Below are 20,718 nucleotides of genomic sequence, written 5' to 3' on the forward strand. Positions count from 1 at the left end.
ATTGTTCAAACACAAGCCCTACTTTCGCACTTCAGTCACAGTTACCGACAGACAAGAATCGCTTCCCGGGCGAACCTTACTTTTGTCACATTATTTCCGCTTGCTCGCGTCCGTAAGATTTTCTAGTACGGATGGAGGTTCGAAATAACAGCACCGGTTTCGGACACGGGACAGCATGAGTTCTTCATTCGTTTGGCCGAAAAGATGGCCATAAACATTTCCTGGAACGAAACCGTTCCAACAGCATTTTGTTTCATTAACAATTATATATGCCATTCATTAACAATTCTAAAATGAGTATTGTAGAGCATTAGGTATTTTTTAAAGCAGGAGAGATGAAAAAGGAGCAATGACCTCGCCGGGAATTCGAACCACGTCGAGCGTACTGACCACTACACCACGAAGACATGCTAAGAAGGCGGGAGAAATATCTTACATACTCCCCCGTTTAAAGGGCGACTGGGGTTTTAGGGGACCCTATCGCCAAATCCTGGTGGTGAAGAATCATCATTCACCACCTTTTAATTTGGGCGCCACTGGAGAGACATCAGGTTATTTCAAAGCAGGAGACGTGAAAAATGAGCAATGCCCTCGCCGGGACTCAAACCACGGACCTCTTGAATACGCGTCAATCGTGCTGACCACTACACCACGAAGGCATGAAAAGAAGGCGAGAGAAATACCTTATATTATAAATAGCTAATTTGACAATATTTCGAACTAACCTTTTGCTAAAAATATCGATTTTTACAATATTTCACAGGATTTAGAATTCACATATTTATCTGCGTTAATACATATAGAGAATAAGTAACTCGCATGAAATATCCTAAATCGAAACAAGTCTTAGCCATGGGACAGTATTGTCAGGTGGGCGGACCTCCTTTAGTTTGTACCGAAACAAGTAAAAATGCCACTGTCTGTGCGTACAGGTAATACAGAATCAAATACTTTCTAACATATAGATTCACCGTAGGTATTCAATGATTTCTTGATCCCGTCGGCTGCGCTATTATGACTTAATCACCATGCTTTCGAATATTGAACACTGCTCAGTATTCGGGATACGTTGGATTTTATACTCAGTATTTGCTGGGTTTTGTACTCCGCATTGAAGAAACCCGAAGTGACCGTAAAATAAAATCAATTATATCCACAAAACTCAAGGAAATTCACAAAAACGCTTATTTACAATATACATGTCACACAAAAGTGTAACTAATTTTTATATAGTAAACCAAGAGAAGATTTGAACTGCCCTCACCTTGCCACGCTTTTCTTTCAACTTCCGAACAGAACTGTCCTTGGTCGCCAGATTTTAATCCTTACCTTAGCGATAGCTCCTACAAGTTGGTTAAGCTTTGCTCTTCTTGACGCGTTCAGTCGAATCTTATACGAAGGGAGAAGTGCATCTGAAATCAAATGTTGTTTTTAACTGGAAGAACATACATTTTTTAATTCAGCTGTTGTGCATTAAAGTTTTTCGTTAATCTTTCAAACTTTATTTAAAATTTCATTTTAATCCTTCAACGAACTATTTTTAATCTTTATCGTTAAACAGCATATAAAACCAATCTGACATAATGATCCTCTAGTCAGTTCAATAATGAATCACACATTTTTTATCACTGCTACTAATCCTTCTATAAGAAATGTACTACTAAAATTTAATGAAAGAAATGAGTGAAGAAAATAATAAAGTTCTGTAAAGGGCGCCAACAGTTGAAAGATATTAAGCATTTTACCCATCTTCTCTGTACTTGTATAAACGAGCAGATAGAAACTGATAGTTACAGATGTAAAATATTAAATGAAATAATTCTAATTAATTGCATCATAGGCATTACTGTACCAAGTGAGAGTCTATACTAAGCAGAGCCAAATTGGGGCTTGCAAAACTGATAAATTTGGTTCGAATTGAAACTAACAATAGTTCTATTTTTAAATATTATTTGAATCATATATGCTCTATGTTGCTCTTTTCTTCGATGAGTAATTTGAGTTTTAAAAAATGAACACAATTATTTCAAAATGTAAACTATACGCTATAATAAACAAAACGCAAATAATTCCGTTTCTCTGACATAGTGCTGCGGGATGTACTTTGACGCATGTAACGACTATTGGAACAGCAAAAGGATTAATCATGTAACTATGTACTTTAACCACACAGAACTACGAATTTAAATAATTATTGTAACTTGCATTTTGGAAGACAAAATGTACCTTAAGACCTAGTTCTTAACTAACTAATTAATTAAATTATTTTAAGGTAAGTGTGGCCTTCGTATATCAGTTATAGAACTAGCAGTCTTCGAAAAGCTAAACTACATTTTACATCGAAATCCTGATAAGTTAAAAAAATATTGAAACGTAATTTTCGTGTAGCAACTGAAATTTCTGCAGCATATGCTATCGGACAGCCTTGATGTTACTCTTGTCAAGTATACGCATGAAAATTAAAAGAAAAATAGATTATTGTATTTTTCTATTCCCTCTACTATTATTCATCAGGTAAGCAAAAGTATTTTGCATTATTAAAGAGACAAATATGTCATCTTCCGACTTACAATGTACTACTTTTAAAATTAGTTCACTGTAATATTCAAGGAAAAAAGTCAAAATCAGAAAAAAATGCTTGGTTGGTAAAAGCATGCCATATATTATTTTGATTTTCTAAATACTCCAAGAACAACACAGACTGCTAACTTATTTTTACAGATAGTACTTTTATTTAAAAGTGATAACATTTTTATGAATTTTATTTAAGATCTTTTTTAATTCAAAATTTGTTCGTGATATCTCTAGATTATAATAATATGCTGTTCCTATTGATATGAAGTTTGACCATCCCTGATCTAGATATATATTCTGATAAATACTTTTATTTCAAAGCGCTAGTGAGTTCTGTGAAGACATGAGAGAAAGTGTAATATTTTATATGCAAACAGTGCGATTGGTTACCTTCCGCGCACGCGTAAATGTGCGCTATAACATTTCGGATGGAGGGCTCAAATTTGCTTGTCGCACTCCGCGCCAAAATAACGCGAGAAGTAGAAGTCTTATTCGAGCCTGTTGCGCCTGAGATCTCCACTTTCCCGCACAGATTCCGTTGTCATTGCTCAGTCACGGGTAAGTTTATGTTTATTTTACAAAATATATGAGTCTTACCAATTTAGTACAAATATAATTTCAGCGTAAAATATTTTTAAAGAAATTCTTAATAATTCTTGTAACATATCTTTTTTTTCATAGTAAAGTATACAAGAAATTACTTTCACTTTCCGTATTTCAGAGAAAATTATATAGAGGAGATTTTTGAACAACAGGAAATCAAAATGCATGGTTCCACTCATTCACAATTCTTTTTTAATAATTTTTGTTTTATCTTTATTAACTGAATAATTAATTTTTTTTGATTAGCAACTCAAAGTGAAGCTTGAACATGAACAGCGTAATCTAGAAAGTTTTGGAAAATTTAATGAAAGTTCAGTATGTCATTATCGCTTAATTTAAATATATAGACTGAACTCCAAAATATACTCCAATTTAATAAAAAAAGGTTTACTCATATGTTTAGTTGTGCGTAAACTTTTAGCTGCAGTGTAGTTATATTTAAGACTTGCACAATGTTTTATATCATTAAAGGCAGAATTGGTATGGATACAGACTGATAAATACAGAATTCACCTTCCTTACAAGTACATAAATTAAATATAAATGAATATACTACTCTACTATAATCGAATTTCTTCTTCCGAATGATTTTCGTAATGACAACTAGTTTTATCTAGTACGCTTCAATATAAATTTCTGTATCTTGCGCATGTAAAATAATAAAATGAATATAAAACAACTTTTTGTATTATCAAATTATTAATGCTTCTATTTAACGGAAGAACTTAAGAGTTATGTTTGACTATCTACGCACAAATTTCTTACCATCACTCTACACTACACACGTAAATTTTTTACTATGTTGAAGCTCATAATGCTTCTGTCATTCAAGAATGAAATGCAATCTCTGTAATTAAAATTCCTATAACAATATAATTTGAACGTTATCAGAGTAAAATTAATAATTCATTACTTTCCATTTTTGATGCTACAGTTGTGCATTTTTCCAAAAAATATATTTTAGGTAAAAATTTTTGATTGATTTTTAATGTAGAGAACCTTATTTTTTGTATGCATTATATTTTAAAATACATCTTTCTGGAAATAATGGCTCAAAAGAATCTGTATATGTCAAAAAACTGGAGTACTAAGAGCTTGAATAATCCGAAGTTATATATATAAATATATGAATAAAATAAAAATAAATAAATAAATAAATAAAAAGGAGAAAATTAAAAAAAAAAAAACTAAGTAATTCCCCTTTAAAGAAATTCTTAGAAAGATTACTACGGATCAAAGGTTTCTCAGATGAAATACTCTTTGTAGAATTTTAGATAAATTTTCCAGGAAGTTTCATCCAATCTTGGCATATTGGGGAATCATTAAATGAATTTAGGAAATCAACTGTGTATAGGTATTCGACAGAGAGGTAAACAGGTATTTTCACAGATTCAATTCTAAATGTGGAACAGTGTTTGAAAAAAAGAAAAGACTTACTTTTTATAGTGTATCCTTAGGGTAAAACGTCCAATTAACAAAATGCTAAGTTTTCGCTAATAAATTAAAAATTTCGTAACGACTACTGTTTTACCCAACAAGGATACACGCACCGATCATAATTTTTAAATAAAATTTGATATTACGTAAGATTTGCATTTAGTTACATTTCCTTCTACCAGTAGATCTCTCATGGGCATCGGCTGCTACACTTTTTCGATCTTTCATGACTGCAGCTGAATGGAGTTTTCAATGAATTTTTTAATGAATAAAACTATGATGAATAAAAAAATTCAAATTATTAATCTTTGTTTGGTAATGATAAGATCAAGATCCGTAGCAGAATTTACGCAGTTGTCCCAGCATTTAAATGGTAACACGTAACTTTCAACGTATTCTCTCATTAATTCACGCCCCCAAAAGCGATTTCCTGTACTGAAAAAAGTAATATTTTTGGTACTCAACAGATTTATCTTAAAGCTGTAATTTGTATATATAATTATGGTTGTTTTCTAATATGGAAAAATGCCTCACGTGGGTAAAATTCCTCGCTAGTTAAAATTTCATTTCATTAATTACTTAGTTTATTCCTTTTCCGTCAGGAATTCTTTTGCATCATTGGCCTAGTAATTAATGCAATCCATTGTTTTCGAGAAACAGCGGATGAATATTTGTAATTGTCAGGCATAAAACACGCAAAAAACTATGCTGAATAGAGAAAAAGGAAAAGGGGGGTAAAAGAAAACTCACAGTTAAATTTATATTTCTTTGCGGGCAAACTAGCGAATGAGCAACGGTAAAATCGATAAACACTGGTAGTTAGGTCCGCGGTTCAAATCCCAACGGGCAGACCAGTTGCCGGGGCGTTTTTGCGGTTTTTTTCCATGTGTAACGTATACACGGGTCAGTTTCCCTTATAACATCCTCCACGAAGGCATTCCTTCCCTTCAGCAGATAGTCTTCGAGTGCTGCGTCGTAATCAAATAAACCAAACCATGCATTTCTTCAGATTGATTGAATAGATTATGTAATCACTCATAAAATGCTTCGAATGTGCTCTTGATCTTATTCTAAACTAGAAAAGCTTGAAATTGATTGTATAAAAATTGTGCAGTAATTTAAAATAAGATCTTATCGTTTCACTTTAATAAGGCTGATTGTATATTAAAGTCCAAGTACGCTTAGCAATTCATTTCTAGATTTAACATTTAATAGGAATGTAACTGTAGACATTACATCCGAAATCTTTTCTGAAATTATCTTAAATCTTTTCACTCAAAGTATCCACAAGCAGCAACTCAAGATTGACGGGTGTTATTGTGTTACACGAAGGTAATGCTCCTTGTTCCGCAACAAAGTAAAGTGCAGAATGTCAATGATTTTGATTTAGTTTTTCATAGTACCCTATATTACGTTCTTTTTGCAAACGCATTAAAGACATTAAACATTTTATTCATTTTGTTCTTATGTTTGTTGGATATTGTCATACCGTTTATTTTGTTCTGCTTCTCTTTGCCTCAATCGCCTTAATTATTATTTCTTGAACTTATTATTAATTACTTTTGGGGAAATAAATTAAAATACAACAACATCACTCAAACACATTGACTGTCTACCAGACCACCTTGTCACTTGTCGAAATAAACTAAAGTACAGCAAACAACACACGAATACGCAGACTATATACGCGCGACTGTCTACCAAACAACCTTACCACTTGGCGAAATAAAATACAGTAAACAACACCCGAACACACTGACTGTCTAAACGCGCGATTGTCTACTAGATAACCCTGCTACTCACCGTGGTCGGAGATGTGCACGGAGCTTTAACGTCTCCAAAATTTCGCTATTTTTGACGGGTTTTTATGCGTTTAGACTTTGTTCAATTTTTAATTAGTGTGTGTGTTTGCTAATGTGCTCTTTCCATCTATCTAATGATGTATTTAGATTGATTGCAACACTTGTAATTTCGAAGATTCGCCCATACCTCAAACAGCGTCTTATCTTTTGCTTTACTATCACAACATTATGGAGGAACGTAATCCTGCTTTATAAACCGTTCTAGAAACTTCCATAGATACCTATTACTTTGTGTACGTATCGGTGGTTTTGATTAATGATGAAAATAAGTAGCATTACTATGTATTCTGTGAAGCTCATCTGTACCCCCGTTTTTGATACTTGAATACATAATTTCTTAAAATATCATTCTTGCATAAAGTATAACCGGCCTTTCAACTTATAATTTTTATTAACAAATGTATTTTAAATTTCGTTTCCAAACATAATATACTTCAGTCAAAAGTTTTATTGAACACAGATCACTTACATTGTTTTTAGTCCTAAAAGATATGGCTTTGAAGAAATCCATATGAGTAACTTTTTCACGTAAATCAAGCGTAATAATTAAAACAAATGATAACGATTCTGACTTTAAAAGCTCTTTAAAATTAACCTTTTTATACAAACTTTTTTCCTTTTCCGAAAGGGCGTGCCTTACACTTTAATACCTTAACTTTTGATGATTTAATATGCTTCAGAAAGATGACACGATTAAACGACCTCTAATGACTGGCTATAGATCCATGGTTTCAGCTTATAAAATGAATCAAATACAGTAGGCCTTCAGATTGTAATATATCTAGTTAATCGACTTTTTTTACTAAAAACTTACAAGATTTAAAATTTTATACATCTCTTAAAGAAAACGTATTTCGGTGATAGTTGTTTCCTGCAGTAGAATTTAATCAAGCTATGAAAACAAAATTATTTGAGATATCATTAAATAAAATTTTTATGGACCACACAATTATGCATGTTAATTTTACAAATATAATTTTTTAATATATCATAGAAAAATACTTTTTCAAAGCACTGGTTTCAAATTACCGCGTCGAGTGAGCTACCGTTACACCAAGAAGGCATGCAGAAAGGAGGGAGAAAATACCTTGTATACTCTCCCTTTTAAAGGGAGGCTGGGGATTAGGGAGCCTAATCGCCAAATCATGGCGGTGAAGAATCATCATCTACCATCTTTTACGCCACCGTAGAGAAATTAGGTATTTTTGAAGTAGGAAACAAGAAAAATGAACAATGTTTTCGCAGGGATTTGAGCCTGGACCTCTCGAATACGCATCGAGTCATTAGCCCATTTTGAAAGCAGGAGATATGAAAAATGCTCAGTGCTCTCGCCGGGACTCCAACCTGGATCTCTCAAATACGCGGAGTGTGCTAATGTTACAACACGAAGGCATTCAGAAAGAAGGGAGAAAATAATTTATAACCAAATACTAAAATGATGAAGTAGGAAAATAGCATTTAATGAACTTAATTTTAAATCCTAAAAATTCGATCTTTTTTCATCTGGTGAATTGGTAAATATCGGTTTGAACGAAAGTTTCCCGCCACCGCAAGTATCATCTGTACAAACAGTTTGCAATGGCGTGTTTAATCACACTGTTACGAAATGTCCAGCCGTGGTAAGATAGCTTCCCCGCAAAGTCGGTTTTTGGGTTGCAGAAAATGACAAGGGAAACCAGGGTTGCCAGATACGAAATCACCATTTTGGCGAATAAATTGGCGATATGCCATAGAAGGATGGACAGCATTCTAGAATGAATTCTTACCGGTTTGCCGCAGAATGATCTTAAAGGCAGGCCAAAGGCTATATAGACCCTGCCTGTACGTGGAGTGAGTTGGTCATCAGTCTAGTTTCTAAGTCTAGTCTAGAAGCGTCTCGTCAGAGTAGTGCATTGAGAAGTGTGCATCCTTGAGGCTATCCTTGATCGAGTGTATCTTGAGTGTCTCGTCAGTGTATCGCGAGTAGTGATCAAGAGTGTGCGCAGTTGAGGCTATCGTCGAGTTCGTCGCGAGTTGTTGCGCGAAGAGCCTCGATAGGACATTCAGTTCCAAGAACCACCGAACCGAGTCGGAATCTGTATTCTGGTGCTTTGCCGTGAAACTGTCTTCACTGTTATAGCCTGATAGCCAGAAGACTGTGTTGTTAATTGTTTCAGCGTGTTTATCGTGGTTTTTTGACGACTGTAAACGTGTTTTTGGAGCTGTCGTGAGTAATACTGGCTAATAAATTGTTTTTCGATTCTTCGTCAAGTGTTGTCATCAATCACTCCAAATCCACGAACCCGTCCAAATGCAACAATATTTTGTCAAACAAATTTTGGCGTTTGAAAGAAAGAGATTTGTTTTAGAACACTGAGTTATGAAATTTGTAAAAAAATATCGTTATCATTATGTACAGGGAGTCTGAAAGAGAACTATCATACTACCAGATTAGAAACATCATTTTCTTCCAGTTCTGTTGCAAAACGTCAGCTACAGAGTGTCACTAAATCATGTGTACAACTTTAGGTACTATGTACTATATGACATTATGAAGATTTGGTAACGAAAGTTCGGAAACAAGGACTATTAAACATTTTAAAAAGCAGAGCACTCTGGCAGGCCTACTGATGTTGATGAGGCCCACCTGCGAGAACTTGTGGAAAAAGATCAATATGCACAACTCGAAAGCTTGCTAAGGCGTTAGACGTTAGCATCATGTCCATTAATTACGCTACGCATCTCATGTAACTGACGTACAAGTTTAATCGCTGTGTGACGCACTAATCTGCTCAAATACCAACGCAAGGACAAATGAAAAGTGGATTTATTTCAACAACACAGGGCGTAGGAGGAATTTCAACAACACAGGGCGTAGGAGGTCTGCGTCAGGCGATCCCGTCAGCAGCGTAGCAAAAATGCAATTTGGATAACGAAAGATCATGTTTTGTATCTGACGGGATAGTCGTGGTATTATCCACGAAAAGTAGCTGAAAAAAAGTAAAGCTGTCGACTGGAAGGCGTACAGCAAAATGCTAGTCCTTGTTGATGCTGCTGTCAAGAAAACATCGAACTGAGCTTCGGCGCAAAAAGATAATGTTCCATCAAGATAATGGAAGACCACATGTGTCTGCATTCATCGGCGGGACTCTGTACGGACTCGAATGGGCAACCCACCATGTAGCCCGATGTCGCTTCTTCGGACTTCTACCATTTTTCTGGCTTTCTGACCGAGATTCTGGGCCGAAGGCTTTGAAAAACTGCCAAAACGTTAGCATAAAATCCCAGATTTGGGTGGTGATTCTTACCCGCACTGAAGGTACTGCTTTCATGTTCTTTTTAACTCTATTAAGAACGTTTTTTGGCGAAAAACATTCGTTACAACCAGATATAATTTTTGACGAGTTGTTTTCGGGCATAGTTTCACCTGTTAAGACTATTAGCCCGTGTAATGTGTTTGATAGAATTAGGGTGAGATGTGGATAGCAAACTGAAACCGTCTCTGCAAAAGGCCTGTATAAAAATTAATTTTTTTTACATTTTCACTAGAAGTTGTTAAGTGACCAAAATCTACACTGTCTAATAGCTTGCATTATCTCTTAAACTGGTTTGAGTTTATATCGTAAACTGGGTCTAAGACCAACTGCTTAGCAGATATTTAGTCTTATAATCATTTCAAAATTAGTACTCATACATTTTTAGGATCAGCAAAGTGCACTCTATTTCTAAACACATGATTCTTCTCACAGAAACACTAAACGTTTTTGGTACATGATGCAAAATAAATTTCTGTATCAGAGTATTTAATATAGAAATGCGAATCCTGGGTTAGTTCGCCGACCACTGAACGTTTAAGATAAGTAAGTAGATTAAGTACGTTTATGATTTTTTAAATCGGCTGTGTAATGCAATGTTAGGTGTTTCCATGACAATACTTAAGTCTGCTACATTCCACACTGTTAATAGCCGCACTCTTATATGTTATATGTTCTTTTTTGACATGCATTCTGTTTGATATTGCTTAAATCTCAAGTTATGAAAGAAAGGAGTTTAGTAAACTTTTGTTTATTTCATTTGGCTTTGAAATAGTTGTATTTGAGGCTTTTAACAATTTTTTCAGTTATGTAGGATCAGCAAATACTATGTGCAAATACGATATTCGGTTTCTACAGTACTAGTTAAAATCAGTTGTACAAGGATTTCCGAACTTTTCCATTAGCAGAATTTATTTGCTCTCCAAATACAACTTCTCGGGAAACAAAATAAAGAAGCGTTCTCCAAACCGTTTTTCAAATTTCCAACTTAATGAAACTCAATTGACCTTCAAATATTTCTAGTCCATTCATTACAGCAAGTTCATTTTTTGTGTACAGAGCTTTAACTTTCCAGTTTTGCTTTGGTATTGCATATAAATAAAAATAATGCATAAAATTGGATTGCAAATCCTTTTTACTTGCTTGTACGAAGTAAAGGAATTAAACCGCAAAAATTTCGGGTATCATGTTTCAACGAAAATATCCATTCTGACCGCTCTCCAATCCATTTGAATGATTATTTTTTGCATGAAATCTGTACATACGGACAGAAAAAAGGACTCGTTTTCCCCAAACGGATTGTAAAATACATTTAAAGTGGTTTCAGAAGATATTTCTTTCATAACGTCTGTACACTTACGTACATATGTATGTATCTAGCATAACTCAAAAATGACTAGCCACAGAACGTTGAAATTTTGTGCATGAGGCTACTATAACATCTTGCTGCGCATCTCCCATTTTTGTTGTAATCGGCCGCACCAAATGCATATATATATATATATTCCCAGCCTGTTACCCGGCTAGGTGAACTCAGAATTTTTATTCTTATATGTTGGTAAATTGTGGATTTTTTGCTTTAAAAGGAACTGAATTATGTTTTTGTTATGTTTCGGTTACGGTGTTTATGACTTTACTTAATTTGCATGCAATAGTCGTAGAATTATCAAAAATCTAAAAGTTTAAGTGACTCTAAGTCTAACGAGGCCATCAGTTGTTTACATTTGAAACCCTTTGTAGAATGGTGAATTAATCATTTGATGCACCAAATTCAGTGTCTTTTTTGCGCAGTGGGACCAAAAGTTAGTTTTCAGATTTGTTCTTAAAAAAAGTCATCCTACCCACTAACAGAATTGCTTGTCTTGGCGTAGAAACTTCAATTTTAATTGTAAACATTTTTTGAAACTATTTTTAACTGCACTTGGTGTTTTAGGTTCATCTGTATTTTACAGTTTTTAATGAAGATTAAGTTTTCATGTATTTTTGCTTTGCCGTGAAATGAGAATTGAATTGATTCAACTAGAAGTATATTTCTAATGAAATTCTAAGAAATAAGTTTAAATGAAGTGTAGCAAAAACTTTGTATAACTTAAAAGGCCGTGCAAGGAAGTCACGAGTTGCCCGCATGAAGTATTTAAATGGGGATTCCAAAAGCCAAGCATAGGAACTTCTCGTATTTGCGTAATTATATTTTTAAAACATTTTTCTGCTATCAAAATAAAACCTACGATATGAGATAGATATCCACATTTGTTTCCAAGCCCTATGCACTTGAAAAAACTTTTTAACTACTTATTAAATGTTATTGTTTTGGATATTTTCTTGAACCTCACTGAAAACCATCTCTTCCGCAGACAACAATAAAAGAAAAAGGCTGATGTGTACACGACATGATTTCCTTGTACGAAATATTAAATTATACGCCTTTTTTCCTGAATTTTATTTAAACTTATTAAATTCAATTAAATCTACTTCGTCGATAGCGCATAAACCACAATAGAATAAATGCAATCTTTAAAATTCCCTATATTTGCTTACTATAGCGACACTCTGCCGCTAGGTTCACATCACAGCGTTACATTTCATTCATTTTATAACTCAGAATGCACAAAAATTATAACATCGGAAGAATTGTATAATCGTTGCCTCGTGTTCTATTCAAATGCCATAATAAATCTAAAACGATATATAAAAGAAATTAAACAAATAAAAAAGAAACAGTTTTTCACAGACGATTTAGCGCCACTTACCTAATGCGCATGCGGTACTCGTAAGCATTTTCCTCTGTCCGAGACAGACTAGGGACAATATTTGATGCTAATACGAAACACTTATTTCCTCGAATTTCATTAGAGATATATTTCTCATTCAATTAATTCGGTTCTCACTTCGCGGCAAGGAAAAATACATAAAAACTGAAAATATTTTTCGTGACCGGAAGTTTTCGTCATTACGATACTTCCTTTATTCGTACAAGAAAGTAAAGAACATATAGAATGATTGCAAAGTTAGAAATACAACAAATACGCATTAAACGGAAATTGTACGCTGAAATAAGTCAAAACAATAAAATTCAAATCTGAAAAATCTTTGTTAATTGCACAATTTAGGCCAATTTTGCCTCCCAGAATTTTCCTACGCTATGCAAACATACGTGTAGTATTTAATGAAAACAATCATAACAGCTTGAGCGAGCTGCTGCACAATAAAATATCACAATAAAAATTAGTTTTCAGACTTCACTGGCTTAAAATTTCTTAAAACTTGAAAACGATTGAAAAAATAAAAATACATGTTCTTACTTCATAAATTAATTATAGTTTCCGATATTAATAGTTCGATGTCTTCCCTTTTGTCTAAATCGTTTTATCAAACTACATTCCTGTCTTGATTGAACTTTAGCATTAACAGCATAAATTTTATGACGACAAAATTGTTTAATTTTTTATATCACGGAAACTGAATTCAGCTTTTATACTCAGCTATTTCTTTATGTTGCATTTTGTTAATATTTACGCTCATATTTTCTATAGTATTTGAAAGGATTACATTGCATTTCACCTAATTAAAAATAAGATTTGACTTGAAAATTTAGTTTTGCTTCGCATGAAACTAACAGAAAAGATCAGAAACTATCTTAATCTCCAAAGGAAACAATGCAGCAACCACCACCTAAACTTAAATTATCGTAGGTGTTGCTGAAAATTCTCAAATTATTACATGCTTAATTTTTGTGAATATTTATTCGTGCATTTCATAATTTCGCGCATAATTTAATATATACATATACAGGGTGTCCCGTAAATTTTGCGAAAAACTTCTGGGTAAGGTAGGGCACATCATAAGGATTAAAAATTTCATAGGAACCCATGCCCTGAATTGTCAGGGGTAAGTGGAAGCAGAGGTAGAAGATGGGAAGGGAAACAAGCGAGTGATTAATTTGAAACATTTATTGGACATGGATACAGATGGTGTATGACAACTGAATGTTACAATAGATGTTCGAAAACTCCAGATGTTCCAGGCGTGTTTGCACCATCAGATGCCAAACACGCCTGGAACGCCAACGGACCATTGATTGCCGGACATGTTCAAACACACCGGCAGTTTCTTTGATTGCAGCAGCTGCGCAGGCGAGTTTTCCCACGAGATCCATTTCAGACACAACGGGATCGTGATACACGATACTTTTGATGGCTTCCCATAAAAAGAAATCAAGGCTCGATAAATCCGGTGAGCTTGGGGGGACCAGGAAACCGGTCCACCACGCCCAATCCACCGATGTATGAATGATCTGTTCAAATGGCTGCGAATATCCAATCCAAAATGAGCAGGCGCCCCATTATGTTGGAACCACATGTTTCACAAGCTCTTCGTTCGTATAGCGTTCCATGCTCTCCATTCGTATAGCGTTCCATGCTCTTCGTATGGTGTTTACCGCTCGAATGAGGCTATCCTCACTTTTCACTAGCACTTTCCTGTACAACACCCTCTGGCGGAGTACAGTGACGTTTCTGTGCAGGGTTTCCTATGCAATTCCTAATCCTTATGATTTTCCCTACCTTCCCCAAAAGTTCGTCGCAACATTACGGGACATCTTGTATATATATTGCTACGAAATGCCAAGCCACTTCCTCGCAAGGCGGGTTTAGGGTTGCCAGAAAATAGCAAGGGAAGGCAGGGTTGCCATATTTGGCGATAAAGTTGAAGATATACCATAGACGGATGGAGAATATTCTAGAATGAATTCATACCTTTTTGCCCCAGAATGTTCTAGAATGCAAATCGAAAAGTATATACCCTGCCTGTACGCGGAGTAGTAGTGCATCGTCGAGTTTTATTTTCATTGACGCACTGGGGAAACGGTGTAGCACCAGGGTGCCTGGGTCAAGGACCCTACCCCTTGTAAAACAGATATGTTATTTCGAATACTGTCATGAGTATATTTAGAATTATATATATATATATATATATATATATATAATTAAATCATGTTTTTAACATTTTTTTAATTATAAGAATAGAGATAAGATAAGAAATAAATTAAAAGAAAAATTTCTAAAAAGGCTAAAGTGTGCGTCAAGGTTCAATAGACCTGAAGTGCTATCTGGGAAGGCCGAGAAAGGAGGAATGAGCTGGCTATAGCCTGATGCAGAAAAACATTCGTATAAATAATAGGCAAAGTAATGTGAGTTTCTTGGTGCACTAGTAATAATTAAACCTTAAATCTATAACACAATATTAAGAGGTACATATTAGACTAAATAAGTTATACAATATGGGTACTAAGTATGGCCAAAGGCAGTTTACTGTTATTTGAGTCATTAAAGTCGTAATCGTAAATCCTTATAACTGGGTTGTTGATATTAACAAGATTGGCATAAAAGTTCCGGGTGAGCCGGTGTTTTATCTTCACTGTGTTGAGCTTCGAGAGTGATCAACTAAGTCGGGAGCTGTAGTTTACTGTTTTGCTGTGAAGTGGCTTCACCGTTATAGCCTGATAGCCTGAAGGCTGTGTTGCTGATTGTTTCAGCGTGTTTGCCGTAGTTTTTCGACGCCTGTAAACGTGATTTTGGAACTGTCCTGAGTAATGCTGCCTAAATAAATTGTCTTTTGATTCTTCATCAAGTGTTATTATCTATCACTCCAAATCGACGATATATAAATATATATATATATTCAGGATTATTTATAATTTTGTAAAACGCCCCAACGATATCTATATAAAGGAAGGGATAGTTTTATGGAAGATAGTCTAAAAAAGTATATTTTGTTGAAAACGAAAAACTTGTTCGCATTAACCTTACACACAGGGAAAGCCACAGATCCTTTCAAGCAACACGACTGTTCACTGGAATATGAACTCGAGTCAGTCGAACTATCAGTATTCAGAGTTTTCTAGCATCGTTTCAGTGTTGGAAGTAGAATGTAATCTATACGTTGTGCAGCGTGTTTGATTTAGAAATTTCGCGACTTAAGCTTTAGTTGAAGTGGCACATTAAATATTGCATCGGCGAAGAACACAGTCAGTCAGATAATGGTTAAATTTCCCAAATCTCCCAAACATAAATTTTTCAGAGTTGGTTAACGGGTCTAATTAGATCAATCGATTTCATAACATGTCTTCGGAAAGGTCTTGACCGAGTCTCAGCTTTGACTAGTCTAATACGGTGGCATCTGTTGAAGCGGAGCCCTCGGCAAAATTGAATGCCCCTCCACCACCGTTTTATCTGGTTTGAATTAATCCATCAATAATTAGTAGGCAAGGATGTAAAAGGCCTGTCCTGTCAATTTAAAAGCAAATACCATTCAAGTTCATATTGTACCATTCTCGTGGTTAACTAGATATTAGCTAGATAATTAACTAATAAATGGCCTTAATGGAAGAAAGCAAGTCTTGGGTCAAACGTTGGAGCTCTATCTCTAAAACGAAACTTTTGAGACCCATCTGCGACCGAATGAATAACAGCTCTAAACATTTATTGTTCTCTCTGCATTCATTTCTCAGAAAACAAACTGGCTGTGTGAGATTTAAGTTAATGTAAGTATTAACTATATTCTCTTAGAAAGTCCTTTAGGCATCCTTCTTAGAAAGAAGGTTTTTATGAAACAGTTTCCACATAATTACATATTATACAGTCTCAGCGTAGTTTGCCATTATCAGCTAAATTAGACTAACTAACCTGCACAAAAATAATGAATTTCTGCTTGCACAACATGGCATGCAAATGAAATAAATTATTGTCTTATTATTTTTAAAAAATAAAATATTTATTCTTCGCATTTTGCCTGCAAAATATCTAGAATAAAATAAACATTTAGTTGGAATTTTTGTAAAAATTACTGTGCAAGTTAGAAATGGTATCTTAATACTTGGAACAAAACTTTACCTCAAAGTTCATTTCTGATGCATTTCCTCCCATGTTTCTCCGTTATTTGCAAAGTATTTCAGTAATCTATGAGAATCCGTTATACCGCTGTTTTATTTTACAGCTATAAAATGTTTACAGCCAGCTGTCTGCATATGTCTCCGTGAGAAAGAAACAGATCCATTGATTCATTTCTCTGTCCGCTATTTCAAATCACACGTGGACTTTTTTTTTCACCAGAAAAATATGAGAAAAGTATCAGATTCAATTTTATTTTAATCCAGGGTTTACGTCTTCCATCATGCATTATAAAAAGTGAGGAATTGTGCAATTTTTGGTGAATTTCAAGAAAAATGCTTGAGTCAGCTGCCAAGAATATCATTTGAACCTTTTGACGATAAGACTGAAAAAATATAATTTAGTGCTTTACAAAATGTTTTGAAATGAAAAACTTTACATCTATTTTAATAGTTTAAATAAGGATATAAAACTGCTTCAAAGAATTAGTCGCATCAGTAGAACCTCCATCAATAAAAATATCAAATGATTGTATGTAAGTGACTCTCCCTTATTGTTCCTTTCTTATCGTTATATTTATCGTAATCTTAATTTTGTTCCTTAAATATGTGCAATATCCTTTCTTAAACGCATAATATTAACATAAAATTGAAAAAATCTTACAATAACTCATTACGAAAGAGAGCATATTAATATACACTTATATTATACGGAGTATATACAGCAAGATGCCAGTATATGCATATATAAGTATATACATGCATCTTGCTGTTAAGATACAAGTGAGACAGTAACAATGTCCAAGTGATGAGATGTAGCACATTGAAAAACATAATACACACCATCTTTATGCATTGTCACGAACTGCTGATCAAATGGCATTCGTTAATATAGATTATGGACGGCTATCTGTGGGCAATTTACATCCACAATACGTCACTGAAAGTTGAAAATGCTAACATACATACGACCTTACACACCAGCTAACATACATACCAGTAATCATATCACACACGTGACTAATTGGGGGAAATGATAATGAAGGGCAAGTAAGAGTTCTTACACGCAGGTATTAAGATGCAGGAGATACGATAAACATTGCTTGCTCTATTGTTAGTATCTTGGTTCTCTTGAAAGTTAACTTCGGATAGATTCTACAGACGAGGCAGAACTTTTGATTTCAACAACTTCACAGATGTATCGTTCACGAACGCATGGGATTCGTAGAAGGCGAAAGCCTGAATGAAAGGAGATGCTATCTCAAATTATGACGCTTTCTCTTAATCCATTATACAGCAGCGAATGAACACCCAGCCATATTAGATCCAGAGATTGTACCACGTTTCGTCGGAGATGATGTGCTCACACTTAGTATTTAATAATTATCATCCTTTTCACCACTGAAATGTTGGTGATAAAAACTCAAGGCACAGAAGCAGACAACAAGTTAAGAGCCTCGCTGTGTAGCAATGGAAAGTTTTCCCAGTGTTTCCTTTCTCTTGAGCCCTTAAACACTTCTTTAAGGTTCCCCTTTCTTTAATGCTTTGAGCGCGTGCTTATTGTATTTAAAAATTAGTTCATCTCTGCCCTCTACACAATGATATTTCATGACGAAAACGTTTACACACCGAATGGTATCTTTATCAAAAATTTACAGCAGTGAAATATTACAGCAGATTATTTACAGCAGAGTTATAAGTTTCGTATAGGAATATGATCGAATCATCAAGTTCTCCTTTATAAACACAATTTTCAATCTCGCATCAAAATCAATAATTGAACAATGAGCATTAATTTTGCTTCTAAAAGCTTTCTTCACTGCTTCAAATGTATCATAGCCAGGTTTGATTTGATACAAAAATTAAAAATTTATAAACTATTCTTAGATGACTTGACCCTAATCTTGGAACTAAATACCTTCATAAACACTGATAAATTATTAATTTGATTTAAAAATACCACTACATGCATGAAGGAGGTGAAGAGCACTTACATGTCCCAACACAGACATAGGGGCAGGGGCAAGTGGACGGAACACCAGGACTTCGTCAGTGACTTTTACAGGTATTGCTCCGCCGCACTACTGTACCCGCTGGACGTTCGGTTGGCCCGCATCAGAAGCCAGCCTAACAAGACGTTTGCTCTATTGTTACATTCAAATTCATTTTAATCAAACCTGGCTATGAGGAACTTTACATTAATTATAGACTTACGTATTGAATATACAATTACAAAAGACGGTATACAATTATTACAAAGAAATTAATCGATTAACAAAAGTTGGATTAAGGCATATTAATATAGCATAATTACTTCGAACATACATCATACAAACATTCATTGTATATCGGACATTGTATTGACACAAACACAGCAGAGAGACGCATAACATACATGGGTTTAGGTTCTCAGTCCCTACCTAGAAAAAGGTTCACATTGGTAGCTAACGAATACATCGCACGGATCGTCCTACAGTGGTCACATTCGAAAGCCGAGGCTTTATGTCATCTAAGGTCGAACGTTTTCCCACTCTCGTCCTTCTGCGCAACCATTTATCGTTGCTGAACAGCATTTCTGTTGATTATCATTTATGGAGCTATAAATTCAGCATTTCGCTGCGACGAACCTGTCGCAGATAGAAACGCTGCCCACAGATCGTTGCATAATCTTCGCAAGCCGAGTCTTTACGTCTTCTAAGACTGAGAATTTACAAGCTCACGTACTTCTCCGTCATCAGACATCTAATATCATTCTCCAACAGTGCTTTAGTTGATCGTCATTCACAAAGTCATGCAATCGATATTTCGCTGTGTCCAAGATATGGTAGTTATAAACATCGCACTAGGATCATTGCACATCATAATAGTCGGAGGCCAATACTCTACGTCCATAAGTCTAAAATTTGCATCTTCATGAATGTTTTCTTCTTTCACTCATTAAATAGCAGTCTTGAACAAATTTTTTGTTGATAATCATTCAAAGAGATTCGGTATTTCATCGCGTTCAACGCATAGTAACACGAACATAACACAGATCGTTACTACCTTAACTACACAGATCGTTACAGATCATATTCTAATTGATAATTCCTTTCAGTTAATCACATTACTCCTCCAGCAACGAACTTGCTTACTGTATTTTCCAACATTTCCTAGTTTTTAGCTCTCAGAATTTTCGACAATTCACGTGCAAGAAAACCTTTTCTCTCAAAGAAAAGACCGTTCCTCTAAGAAACACCCCACGGTTACGAAGCGATTTGCGACACTGATGACAAAAGAACAATTTATTCACAATCTGTTTATCTTTCAACCACTGTCTGCAGCTTAGTCATTTATATCCAAAGTTACTAACACTTCCTATCATGGAACTGAACAACAAATCAGTCCTAAAGTCAGATAGTTGCATAGCAGAAGAAAAATTTCAAACTCGGCATTCGGAAATGCGCACCCTTTTTCGAATGCTTGATCATTTTTTTTATGTTATAAATTTAGTGCCAAGAATGATTTAGAGCTTGAAACTGGAGTTACGTAAGAATGGTCACTTATCTGTAGCAAACTGTCAGTTCAGTAACTAAGTGCTCCATAATTTAGCTTACGTTATTCTATGATGCTGCACACTTTCATGCATTCATTATTATACCAGTTGTGAACTGTTCATGCTTCAAGTTCTTGTGAACTATTAAAATACCTAAAAGGAAAGTATTTAGCATTCTTCAGCTGACATACGAGTATTAGATTACATGAAGCTTCAAACGAAGAAGACTGCTCTACTCAGAAAAGTCTGTTATATTACCAACACCTTTAATTTTGAGTTCTTTTGCCTGATATAGATTTTTAACTTTCGGAAATAAAATAATAATGGACTCAAATATTTTCATTTTATTATCAGAATACAGGGAGATAAAAGTTTCATTCTAATCTTCTATAGGGAAGGCTTTTAAATCTGTAAATAACGCTTGGCTTTAACAGTGCTGCCGTATACTATCAAGAATGAACCGTCAGTCCAAAACGGTGAAAAAACATAAAATTCAGAATATTTAATTAAATATTAATATATTTTATA

The 20,718-nt window shown here is 34.7% G+C and overlaps 1 protein-coding gene across 1 annotated transcript in view; it reads left to right on the plus strand.

Moving 5' to 3' along the window:
• Positions 1-3,000: 3,000 nt before the first annotated feature.
• Positions 3,001-20,718, plus strand: part of LOC118199477 (uncharacterized) — a 204,371-nt gene continuing 186,653 nt past the window's right edge. Inside the window, exon 1 of the mRNA XM_085821824.1 lies at positions 3,001-3,132. The gene's annotated coding sequence lies outside the window, so the exon portion shown is untranslated. The remainder of the gene's footprint in view (positions 3,133-20,718) is intronic.

The sequence above is a fragment of the Stegodyphus dumicola genome, chromosome 8 (assembly GCF_044657685.1).
Source record: "Stegodyphus dumicola isolate Sdum_Otavi_A_Nest chromosome 8, ASM4465768v1".
Lineage (NCBI taxonomy): Eukaryota > Metazoa > Arthropoda > Arachnida > Araneae > Eresidae > Stegodyphus > Stegodyphus dumicola.